Source organism: Acanthochromis polyacanthus, chromosome 4 (assembly GCF_021347895.1).
Source record: "Acanthochromis polyacanthus isolate Apoly-LR-REF ecotype Palm Island chromosome 4, KAUST_Apoly_ChrSc, whole genome shotgun sequence".
Taxonomy (NCBI): domain Eukaryota; kingdom Metazoa; phylum Chordata; class Actinopteri; family Pomacentridae; genus Acanthochromis; species Acanthochromis polyacanthus.
In genome coordinates, this window is record NC_067116.1 from 298367 (window position 1) to 311035 (window position 12669).

The following is a 12669-nucleotide window of genomic DNA, read 5'->3' on the forward strand; positions in this document are numbered from 1 at the left end:
ATAACAGGGATGAACTGGTGTGACTTTGTTGTCTCAGCTGAGGAAGACATCCTCATTCAAAGAATTTACAAGGACAGGGACATGTGTGAAGTCATCAAACAGAAAGTAGACAGGTTTTATTTCCATGTCTACATGCAGAAATGCATGTAATGTGTTTTTTGAACTTGAAAATGTTTAAGTGTGAAAATATGTTATGCTGGCTAATATGGCTATGAATCAGTTTATTCACATTTAGGTGTGTATACAATATATAACATCACATGTCTGCTGTATTAAAACATGGAGGGGCTAAAGAAAATCAACTTTCTTGTGCAACACGTATAAGGTTAATATAGATGAATAACTTCAGATTAGAATTTTTTCTCTACAGAGCAAATGCCCCATCATTTCAAATGATATCAGAGTTTGCTTTTTACATTAGAGGTGATCCCAAGACAAATCTAATATTGTGGAAAAGTCAAGTTTCAATGAATTTAATTATAATGGACATAATAAATATTGATGTTATTGAAATAATGCTTGTGTGTAATGACTGATAGAACTGTCACACTGAACAGAATGATTGGAAAATGTAGAACTCAAAAACTTTCATGCTAAAATATTTTAGATGGTAGGTGAATAACGGCAGAAAACAGTAGTTTGTTCACATTCTCTTTATATATAGTGTTGCTGTCAAACATTACTTTTTACAGAATTGGACAGATTCAACATAGAATATACTGTAAGAAGTGCTAAGCACATACGTTTGACAGAATAAATTGTACAAAAATGCAATTTACAACAGGAAAGGAATACACATTCGTGTCAAATTCTTCATGAAGAAGACATGGCTACAATTTTAAACTTCATGCCTCCCTTTCTTGACAAGAGGTCCATTTTGATAATTAGAGAGGAGACATGCAACTGTAAAGAGCTGGTTGATACTCCCTGAGATGGAGCGAGGGATAGTGGTATCGAAGAGTTTATTTTGTCTAACTCTTCGGATCATCCTCTCGACATGCACTCTTAAACGAGCAATGGACTGCGTCTTCAAGACATCTACCTCCAGCATCTGTGTCCTCTGAGAGAGAAAGGCAGGGCGATGAATCCAGGTACAAGGTCATCAACCAAGAAGCCTTTATCAACCATGATTGCCATGTCAGGTGTTAGGAGTGATGTAATCTCTGACTGCCGAAAAACCTCCTTGTCACTCATCGAACCTTCAAAGAGGGTGGACACAAAGGTCAGGGCTCCATGAGGGGATACTCCAACCATTGCCTTGAAGGTGCAGTGGGACTTGTAGTTGGAGAAAACTTCACTCTGAAGAAGCAGTGATGAGGGAGTTTGACAACGTAGCTCTGTGCAGTCGAGGATTACTTGCATGTCACTGTAGGTGCCATGAAAGTCACGTGGAAGACTGGCCTTTACAGCTGTAGGAGTCATCCAGGTACAGATGGAGCCCAAAAGGCCGTAAAGAAAGTTGGCCCAGGTCACAATTTTTCTACTGGCTGTTGTTCGGTGGATGTTAAATCGATGGCCCAGTTCCCTCTGGGTGCAGCCAGTAGACAGGTATGTAAGGAAGAGGAAGAGCTCATCTATTGGCAGCAGTTTCTGAAGAGGTGAAATATTTTATTAGTCTTTGTTCAAAGTAATCATGACATCTTTGTGTGTGAGAGAGTGTGTACATGTCAGAGTGTACATGTCATCTGACGTTTGGTGACGTGTCCTTTTTATCACGTCAGATGACACTCTGAGGAAGACAGCAGAAGCTGTCGAAACATGCCAGCAAGGTAAAAAACAACTCTTTTCGATTTGTCGGTTCAAATAAGTAAAACTATTGTATAGTATACAACAACAAAATGAACCTAATCCAACTGTCATTTCCCTGTTTGCATGCATTCTACTGATATAGGTTGGATATGTTCTTGTGTTTATTTATTATGATAGTTGTTGGTATATGTTTATGTGGTTTTGTATACTTATTGTTTGCTTTTCTATTTGTTTCTTGCTTATAGAACCACACATTGAGATGTTTAGGTGCGACCTCTGTTAAGAACTAAAGGAGAAAAAGGGAACATCTTGTATAATGTTCTGACCGATGCCCCCCATAGCTGTCACAAATTATTGACCAGTGAAGATTTATACAATCACTGAATCTGCAAAGCAGAAATAACTAAAGTAACTAAATATCTGTTGCATTTGTTGTACTTTGCTGCCTTGTTGATCAGGGTGGTGAAGTATCAGGCAGTGTGATATATTATTTGGATGGATTCCTGATCTACTGAAATGAAGGTAAATGAAGGAAACAGGAATTGTCACCTCTGAGATATTTCATTGAAAAACAGCCAATAGTTTTAAAAGACTGAGTCCAAACTGGCTCCTTCACACTTTTACAAATATGACGTAACATTAAAGACATAAAACCAGTAAATATAAGAAACACAAGGTTAACTTCACAGTACCTTGACACAGTGGTTTTGGTGTCCATCCATCTCTGGTGCAAGTGGCCTGATTGGTTCTACTTGTACTCTGATAACCATATCTACACCTGTAATACACAGAGTCACCCAGTTTTTTCTGATCGTACCAATTGACACTCCAGCTGTACACACGTGGGTCTCGTTCATTCCTGCATATGACCTCTGGAATGAGAGAAAGATTTGTCAATGTTAAATAACCAAGATGAGATTGAAAATTACAGTAATGGTCTTATGAAACACCACATAGTTAAAAACAATAATCTCATAATCTGCCTCTGGCTTTAAGACTCATATTGATTTCTATAGCCTGTCCTCAAACCAAAAACGACCACATAGGTCGTCCGTACATGCCCGTATTACGACCGAGTGTTACGTTTTGACTATGCGACCTCTGGCGTTTGAGTAAATATCGACACTCCGGTGTCGCAGGTGAAACGTCACCATGAACAAAGTTTTATCTAACACTATCCCTATCCCTTTCCCTCACCCTAACTATAACTCTAAACCCGTGCTCGGAAAGTGAGGAAAAAGCCATTTTGCGAGGGAAAAGCCGTTTCTCGAATTAAATCCCGTAATGCGTTCCTTTTCCCCGTAGGGGCGCTAACGTAAATATGCTCTCATGGGTCGTATTCCGGTGCACGTTACATACGACCGATGTGGTCGTATGAATTTGAGGACTTGTTGGATTTCTACCTTGGCAGAGTGGCCTGATACTCCACGTTCCATCACTTTGGCAAGTCGTCTGTGCTGAGGTGGTCTGATGGTCCACAATCCAGTGTTTCTCTCCACAGAAAACTCTGAGTGTGTCACCAGGGGAAAACACACTTCTGTAAGCAGGTTCAAATCCTTCAAGTGCTGGCAGTCTCACTTCACATTTTATTTCTGCATTTGTAGAGAAATGAACATGTTATCTGTTAGTCTGTTATAACAAGACAGACTGTAGTCCAATAATAGCAGCAGTTTTCACTTGTCATTGCGATAGAACCAACAAATTGTGGATTTCTCATTTTATACTTACTTTCACATGCAGGTGTAGGACTCCACTCTGCTTTTGTTCCCACTTTCATGCATCTTGATTGTCTTTCTTCTGCACGCTTGTATCGAGGATCACACCGATAATTCAGGACTTGATTTTCTTGGTACTCTTGGACGCTTCCAAGCACCACACCATGTTCAATCAGGGGGACTCTACATTTAATTCCTGTTAAAAATACAGACAAGCATGAATGTAAGTAGAACATTTGGTCTTAAAAAGAGTCAAACAATGGGTCAATTTGAAAACATTTAATCGAAGCATGGGATTAAATCATGAGTTAATAATGATGAACGGCAACCCACTACCCATTTCTGTTTTCACCGCGCATTTGAAAGGAGTTCCTAAGGTCAGATTATAAATATGTGACAGTTTTACATTTTGTACAGAGAGGAAGAATGTTTGTTTCATGGAAGGATATTGAAAACAGTTTTTCTGCTCATTGTGTAAAGTTAAGCTAACCATCTGCTGCCTATATTGTCATGCTGTTAGAGCCTGTCCTGTTATAACTATCAAACTGTGCTTTAGGAGCTGGTTTGAATCTGAAGTTCGGTCCAAATGTTTTATTATTAACAGTGGTATAATATTGTGTTAAATGAAATTAAAAGTGAACATACCAGAGCATGTTGGGAAGGGGGCACTCCACTGTCCAGTTTGTAAACACTCAATTTCTTCAGATCCATTTAGTGTCAAGTCATTGCTGCACTGAAACTGTAATTTATGTCCGGTTTTTATTATTTCATTTGTTGGTGGTAATCCAGCTACAAAGAGACGAGGATGCATCTTGCCAACTTGACAAGGGTCTGAAAAGGATAAAACATATTATCCAGTCAAAAAACAATATGATTCATTTTACCATCAAAATGTTTGCATTTTACTGTTTACGTCAGCTTTACAGAGCTTCATGGCACATGAGTTGATAGTTTGGCCCCCAATCTGTTACTTTACTGTTTTGGTAACAGTTAAATGTCTAAAAACCCATTGCATACTATAGCTGAGTGGTATATTATGAAGCAAGGCTTTGTTTGTGTAGGTCGGTTCAACAAAACGAAAGCCTTAGTGAGAGATAACAGATATCACAAAAGTGGTTATCAACTTTCTTGTTAACTCAGGCTGTCTGCTTCAGACTCTATGCTTTTCCACATAAAATAGGTGTTTAACATGTCATATGACTCTTCTTCTGCAGAAAATGAAATTACTGAGCGTCATATACTTCAGTCAACAGGTTGTTATAATGCAGAGCTACAAGGAAAATAAAAAAACAGTATAAAGCTGCTATTGCAAATGATGCAAGAAAGGAATACTTGCAGAGAACTGATTTATCTGCTAATATACAGTATCTCACAAATTTCTGCAAATATTTTATTATAGCTTTTCGTGGGACAACACTGAAGAAATGACACTTTGTACACAATGTAAAGTAGTCGGTGTACAGCTTGTATACCTGTGTAAATTTACTACCCCCTCTAAATAACTCAACACACATCCATTAATGTCTAAACAACTGGCAACAAAAGTGAGTACACCCCTAATGGAAAATGTCCAAACTAGGCCCAAAGAGTCAATATTTTGTGTGGCCAGCATTGTTTTCCAGCACTGCCTTAACCCTCTTGAGCATGGAGTTCACCAGAGCCTTACAGGTTGCCGCTGGAATCCTCTTCCACTCCTCCATGACGACATCACAGAGCCAGTGGATGTTAGAGACTTTGTGCACCTCCACCTTTCTTTTTGAAGATGCCCCACAGATGCTCAGTAGGGTTTAAGTCTGGAGACATGCTTGGCCACTCCATCACCTTTACCCTCAGCTTCTTTCGCAAGGCAGTGGTCGTCTTGGGGGTGTGTTTGAGGTCGTTATCATGTTGGAATACTGCCCTGCAGCCCAGTTTCCGAAGGGAGGGGATCATGCTCCGCTTCAGTATGTCACAGTACAAGCTAGCATTCATGGTTCCCTCAGTGAACTGTAGCTCCCCACTGCCAGCAGCACTCATGCAGCCCCAGACCTTGACACACCCACCACCATGCTTGACTGTAGGCAAGCCACACTTATCTTTGTGCTACTCACCTGGATGTCGCCACACACACATGACACCATCTGAACCAAATGAGTTTATCTTGGTCACATTAGACCACAGGACATGGTACCAGTTATCCATGTCCTTAGTCTGCTTGTCTTTAGCAAACTGTTTGCGGCCTTTCTTGTGCATCATCTGTACGGTGTAGCTGTGCACACAACACAACTGTAAAAATAAAGTCTTCACAACACTGAAATATGCTAATATCTTTATATAAAGTAATTAAAGAATATTTTAACTGCAGTTACACAATTTTTGGATACACTCTTCATTTATCTATTTCTATGATTACGTGGTACAGTGGATTCACGACATAAAATGCATTAAGAAAGAGTTAAAGGCACCATTGAACCTTTGCAAGCATGCACAAGCTTATAATGTTGCAACACCAGCAAAAAGAAATATTGATGAAGACACTATGCAGCCACAGATCTCATGAATTACGCCCAAATAAACTACACTGATTAAAGTTAGGGACATACAGAGGTGAAAGTAAGCCGGAACGGTCTGGAACTGCGTACCGGCAAAAGATCTGGTGGCGGAACGCAGTTCCGGGAAAAGATCTGCTGGCGGTACGCTCTTCCACTGGTATCTATGGGTACGCCGGTACGCCGCCTGGCCTACCTGCTATCCATAGATATCGACCGGAGTTAACTCAGCAGTACGTGAGTGCGCATGCGTGTCTACTTCCGTAACACAGCGATTGTTATGGCCAGTAGCAGCCAAGAGCAAATACATGCGCTTGATTTATTGCACTGGGGTGAGCAATAAATTACACCTGAAATTCCACACGTTCTTGTGATTGGCTGAAAAACTTTCAACAGGATTTACAATAGTTAGCATCAACTATTACTAATAGTTCCGGCAAGAATTTAAAACTACTTTCACCCCTGGGGACATACATGCACACAAAAATAAGTATTGTAAAATCCACAACAAATATCAATTTTGTTACCATTTTATTCTTCACATTTACTTTTTATTATTGATAAATACCAGTTTTTAGAGTTTCTAGTCAAATACATCATAATCTAACAAAACAAATTTACTGTAAAGACATCTCCCACACATATACACAAATTTTCCTCTAATGCCTAAAATCTAATGAGAGTTATCACAGGAGTCTGCTGTTTGTGTACAAAATAATCTGACCTAAACTCTGTTTTTACACAAAGACAAGTCAAAAGTAATCAAAGTAATTTCAAAAGAAGAAGAAGAAAATTGTCCAACTTACCGTTCTGTGACGAAGAGAGTTCCATGTTCCTCCACAGCTGGAGAAACAGGAGGGTTAAAGACAGCTTCATTCTCTTGCCAGTCGTTGTCTCCTGAGGAGAGTTTCAGTTTGTTTGCTAACAGTTCTGATGGAGTACAGAGGGTCACAGCATGGACTGCCCAGTGGGACTGTACACCTGACGTGTTGCAACATATCAGCAAAAACAGTTTGTCTGCTGAGATTCAGCTCAGATTATCTGTATCTGTGTCCTGCCACTCAGACAGAAACATATATAAAAGAAGTTTAAGATCGTTTCAGATCTATTCTATTATTACTTTCAGCCAAACTCACTAACACTCTGTGGATGGAGTCTGTCCAAACTGACTTAGGGTGAAGGCAGGGGACCCCTGTCTATCACAGGGATACGTACATATAGAGACAAACAATCACACTTACATTCACACGTACGGATAATTTACAATCACCAATTAGTCTCAGCATGTTTTTGGACTGTGGGAGGAAGTCAGAGAACCTGGAGAAAACCCACGCATGCACAGGGAGAACATGCAAACTCCATGCAGAAAGCTCCCAGTTCGGGACATGAACCAGGGAACTTCTAGCTGCAAGGTGACAGTGCTAAGCACCAATCCACTGTGCAGCCAACACTGAATCATGGTCAGTATAATTAGTAGTGTTAGTCTTGACAAGAATTCACAATAAAAGATTCTATCATGTCAAAGTAAAAACAGATTTCTACAAAGTAATATTAACCATTTAGAAATATAAAATGTAACATTGCATAAGTTTTCACCCCCTTCAAGTCAGCATTTAGTACATTCACATTTGGCTGGACAGGTCTTAATCACTTTTGCATGTCTGGACACAGCAATTTGATTTCATTCCTCCATGCAAAAGTGCTCAGGCTCTGTCAGGTTGCACAGGGATAATGAGTGAACAGCACTTTCCAAATCCAGCCACAAATTCTTGTTTATATTGAGGTCTGAGCTCTGATTGTCCACTTCACAACATTCACCTTGTCTTTAAACTATTTCAGTGTAGCTTGACTCTTATTGTCTTTATGGGAAAAAAATCTTCTTCCAAGTTCTCTTCTCTTGTAGACTGCATCAGGTTGTCCTCCAGAATTTCCCTCTGTATTCCTGCATTCATTTTATCGTCTACCTTTACAAACCTTCCAGGGCCTCCTGCTGAGAAGCATCCTCACATCATGATGCTGCCACCACCATGCTTTACAGGTCTGTTTGTGATCATGTGCAGTGTTTGGTGCCCACCAGACAGCATCTAGTCCACAAAAGCTCAATTTTGGTCTGGAACCTTTTTCCGATTGATTTCAGAGTCTCCCACATGCCCTCTGGTCGAACTCTAGTTCCTTTCTTAAGGATGAATTTAACTATACTCAAAGGGATATTCAGTGACTTTTCACATCTTATTATTTTCAATGCCCTTTTCAGAGAGTTGCTTGGAGTGGTCTTTTATGTTCATTGTGGACCAGTGACTGGACCTTCCACCTGAGACACATGTTTTGCACTCAGATGGTTTCCAGTTCACTAAATGTGTTCCTTCTGGTACTAAAGGTGGTTAAAAAAAAATTACACAATAACTGATTTTATATCAACATTTAAAAAAAAATTCTTGTAGTTAATTCTGAACTTTTTAAAAATTTTGTCAAAAACGCAAATTCACTTGACCATGATTCAATGTTCAAAAACAAAACAAGGGGAGCATGACAGAGGGAGGTGGAAACTTCTTTACAGGTAATGTATGCTACACATTTATCAGATATGTTTAACATGTGGAACATTTTGCATTTTCATGGATGGTTTTCAGGTAAAACCATTCTCTGTATACTGTCATAAAATCTAATTTATGTATTAACATATTACAGCCATCCATTCTCTATACACCGCTTTATCCTCACTAGCGTTGCAGGGGGTGCTGGAGTCTATCCCAGCTGACTCGGGCGAAGGCAGAGGACACCCTGGACAGGTCGCCAGTCTGTCGCAGGGCTACATATACAGACAAACAATCACACCTACGGACAATTTAGAGCCATCAATTAACCTCAGCATATTTTTGGACTGTGGGAGGAAGCCGGAGTACCCGGAGAAAACCCATGCATGCACAGGGAGAACATGCAAACTCCATGCAGAAAGATCCCAGGCCCAGGTCGGGATTTGAACCGGGGATCTTCTTGCTGCAAGGCAAAAGTGCTAACCACTATGCAGCCCAACATATTACATCATAAGATAGTTCAAGTATAGACTTTGTATCATGAACATTTATTTTGTTTGTCAAATAAAGTTTGACATAAAATGAGTAACAGGCAATTCATCAATTGTCTTCACTCCTCCTCTCAGCACATTAACAAATGAAGACAGAACTATTACTCTTAAAACATTGTTCAGGATGAAAACAGACTGAGGGTTTATATATGGTTTTTATTTAAATGAGCACACAGAACTAAAATACATAACTGCTCTTACTCTTCACGTTGGAAGTCATCATGTTTGTGTGCTCAGATTTATCACATCCAGCTGATTAAAAAACTTCATGCACAGGTGGGGAAGTTTATCTCACCATCAATACACTGCTGACGCATTTCCAGTGTGCCGACAGGTCTTGTTCCATAGATACATGAGAATGAGAGGAAATCATTATGGGGTGCATACAGCTTTTCTTGACCACTATATGCGAAATAAATATTGCGTCTTCTCATGACATCTTTATCCACAATGCAGGGCTCTGCAAGAGATTACGTAAAATTAATATTTGTAAATTACAGAAATGTACAGCACACCAAATTATTGCTACTCTCTGTTAGAAAGAAATATTTAATGCTTCAAAACAAATCAGTAACTCAACATACAGACCAAATGTTGCTTGCCAGCAGACTGTGATGTGACTGCATGTTTTTTCATTTCATTGTTTTCTAGGTTAGTCAAGGACCTCCATACATAAGACTTAAAATGCAGATATTACACTCTGCCCAACATATAACAAGAAAAACTTTTTTTTTTCACCTTTCATATCCATTTAAAGCAACTCTTTAAAAAAGAAGAAGAATTTTCAACATTTCCAGTGATTGGAAGTGTTTTCCTACAGTATGGTTGTATTAAACTTGAAGAATACTGAAATCAGTGGTGTAGCATTCCTACAACAAACTACATGAATGTCACTGAAGTCAAAAGGTGTGATGACACCTAGGAGTCCTCCTTTGCATCATGGTCAGAATTATCTGCTCTCTTGCTGGTGATGGCTGTCCAAAAAAAATGATGCTTATGTGGCACTATGATTTTCAAACATGCTAAAACAAGTGTTGCAAAATCCAAATTCCATGCTAACTCAGCTTCTTCTAAAGGTGTGGATTGTCGGCCAGTTTTAACTGAGGCATTCCCCAAGGATCAATTCTGGGACCAGTATGTCATTTGGTCACAGTTTTCACAATCATATTCTTTCATCAGTCTTTTTTTTTTTTTACAGATTTACTGTACCTGCCCTGAGAACTGGTGATGGATTAACTACTCTTTTATTTTGTCTTCATTTATTAAGAATTATTAATAAAGAGAGGGACCAGACCTCTGCCAAGACATCACAGTTATCAAATAACCTGTTGGAGGATCTAAGGATGACTGAGTCCAAACACACATTTAAATATGTCTGCTGTGCCAGCCATTAATGTTATTTCACTTAGTTTGTAATAACTAATGACTGTGATGTGCTTAACAGATTTTAGCACTTTGATGGACCATGCACACCAAAATCAATTTTACCGATGCAGAATCTTAACAGATCGTAGTATGAAAATATACATGGAACTGTAACTTACTGAGGCATCTTATCTGTCCAATCCATTCACCATTTTTGCAGGTCTTGAACGGCCCACCCTCCATATGGTAAACATTCTGACAGATGTATTCAACCTTGCATTATGTCTGTACTGGAATACAACAGTTTCCTTGGTGTCTCCCTCTGCAAGAGGTGGAGGTTTCCCACAACCCACGGGAGCTACAAGACAGAGGTCAATCATAGAGAAAATACAAGTTTATGTGGTGTTGTGTCATAACTATTACATTTTATATGTTTGCTGCCATGCGCCGTGGACTTCAAACTAAATGCCACTGTAAACAGTTATACTTGGTGTTATCTCTGTGAATTATCCCTATAATGACATGTGACACCTGGGTTTTGAATTGACATTTGGTATTAATCAGTGCTCTTTTTATCCTAACTTCGGTCACACTGTGATGGTTGTTCAAATTTAGGTGAGTGAAGTAAGTAGTGCACTTAAGTAGTAACTTTAAGGGTTTTTTTTTTGCGTCCTTTGTTCAGTAAAACACAAAAACACAAGTGGACCCAACTGTCCAGAGTAGGACAACCAACAGATTCAGACTATTTAACTTTAACCATGTTGGACAATCAGAGACCTCAAAAATATTATTGGTTCTGGTCAGCTACCAGCAATGCTGCATGGAGAAATGAGGGAACTATATGTGTGGACTAATTCTGACACCCGTTTGTCAGTACAGTGAAACAGTAATTGTGTATTAATGTGTAAACATGTACAGGTCCTGTCAGCAACATCAGCACCAGGACTATTTCGATTATGGGTTCAATTGCACAAAATTGCCTCATGTACGTATATAAAGAAGGTAATGGTGCACACTCTTACATGACAAATAAACTCAATTTTCTCTGTTCATCAATATAGTGTAGAAAAAATTATGTTTTAATAAACAAGTCTGTATGTGTGGACAAGTCCTAAGTGAGTATTTGTCATGTGACTTTTATTTTGCGTATCATAACGTTTTCTTAAGACTCTACTGGCAACTACATTGTCACACCCAAATACTTCCAAACACTAATTCCCTGATCACCCCGGTCAACACATCTTTGCTCACAATAGCAGGTGAAATTTACTAACCTGCAGTCATTCACATGCAACTTACAACAAAGAAAACATTAACAACACCAACTCTATCCTGGAAGAAAACGTTTTGCCGTTATGTTTTAAATTGGGCATCTTCTCACTATTCTAAATTGGTAAAACTCTGCTGTGGTTTTACAGTCCAACACATACTGAGATGACATTTTCAACACAAACAACTGTTCTACATAACTGTTCATGCAATGCCTTGTAAAATGCAGGTAAACTGGGTCAATCAAGCCTCAGACCTCATAGAGCATTGTGGGAAATATCTGAAGCTGAGTTCATGGATTACTTTTTTTCTCAACATTTTTAATAAGGAGTATGAGGAGAGGAAAAGAACTGACTTACCTCCACAAGTTGGAAACGAATCACTCCACTGTCCATTTGCCAAACATACAACTGTTGCATTCCCTTGAATAAATTGTCTACTTTGACGGCAACGAAATGTTAACTTGTGTCCCGTTGGAAGAGGATGGCCTGATAAAGGTGGGGTGACGACTATGTTGCCTGGTATTCCTGAAACTTTACATGTGTCTGTTTTGAAGAAGAGAAATTGTTTAATCAAGAGATTTCTGCTGAATAAACATCAGCATTTTAGAGTCAGTGGAATGTAAATCTGTGTCAACCCATTGCAACTTTTCCTCTGTAGACAAATTGTCATAAGTGTTGTAACTCATTTCATTTAAATTGAACAAAGGTGCAGTGAATGGATAGAGAGATCACTTAATAAAAGTTTCAATCCACAAATGTGACTTGAACGGATTTATTCCAAATACTGAATAAAGTGAACGTACCAGAGCAAGTTGGGATGGGGGCACTCCACTGTCCAGTTGGTAAACATTCTGTTTCATTAGATCCACCAAGTTGAAGCTCACCGCTGCAGTCAAACTGTAATTTATTTATGTAACTGGAATGCTATCAGCAATGTGAAAGCTGTTCCAGTGGAG

General features: G+C 39.1%; 1 protein-coding gene and 2 long non-coding RNA genes across 6 annotated transcripts in view; all 3 read right to left on the reverse strand.

Moving 5' to 3' along the window:
• LOC127533707 (NLR family CARD domain-containing protein 3-like) overlaps positions 1 to 12669 on the reverse strand; it is a 258303-nt gene that overhangs the window by 225697 nt on the left and 19937 nt on the right. The window lies entirely within an intron of this gene.
• LOC110968366 (uncharacterized) lies at positions 639 to 6950 on the reverse strand. Of its 4 annotated transcripts, none has more exons than XR_007941311.1 (7): positions 6799 to 6906; positions 6086 to 6191; positions 4110 to 4295; positions 3478 to 3660; positions 3153 to 3341; positions 2442 to 2621; positions 639 to 1590 (listed from the first exon to the last, which is right to left on the reverse strand). It is a non-coding gene; the product is annotated as an uncharacterized LOC110968366 (long non-coding RNA). The 4 variants fall into 4 exon arrangements; XR_007941312.1 differs by lacking the exon at positions 6086 to 6191 and adding an exon at positions 5555 to 5712 and having other exon boundaries at positions 6799 to 6902; XR_007941309.1 differs by lacking the exon at positions 6086 to 6191 and having other exon boundaries at positions 6799 to 6950.
• LOC127533568 (uncharacterized) lies at positions 12095 to 12622 on the reverse strand. The gene is made up of 2 exons (XR_007941313.1): positions 12517 to 12622; positions 12095 to 12256 (listed from the first exon to the last, which is right to left on the reverse strand). It is a non-coding gene; the product is annotated as an uncharacterized LOC127533568 (long non-coding RNA).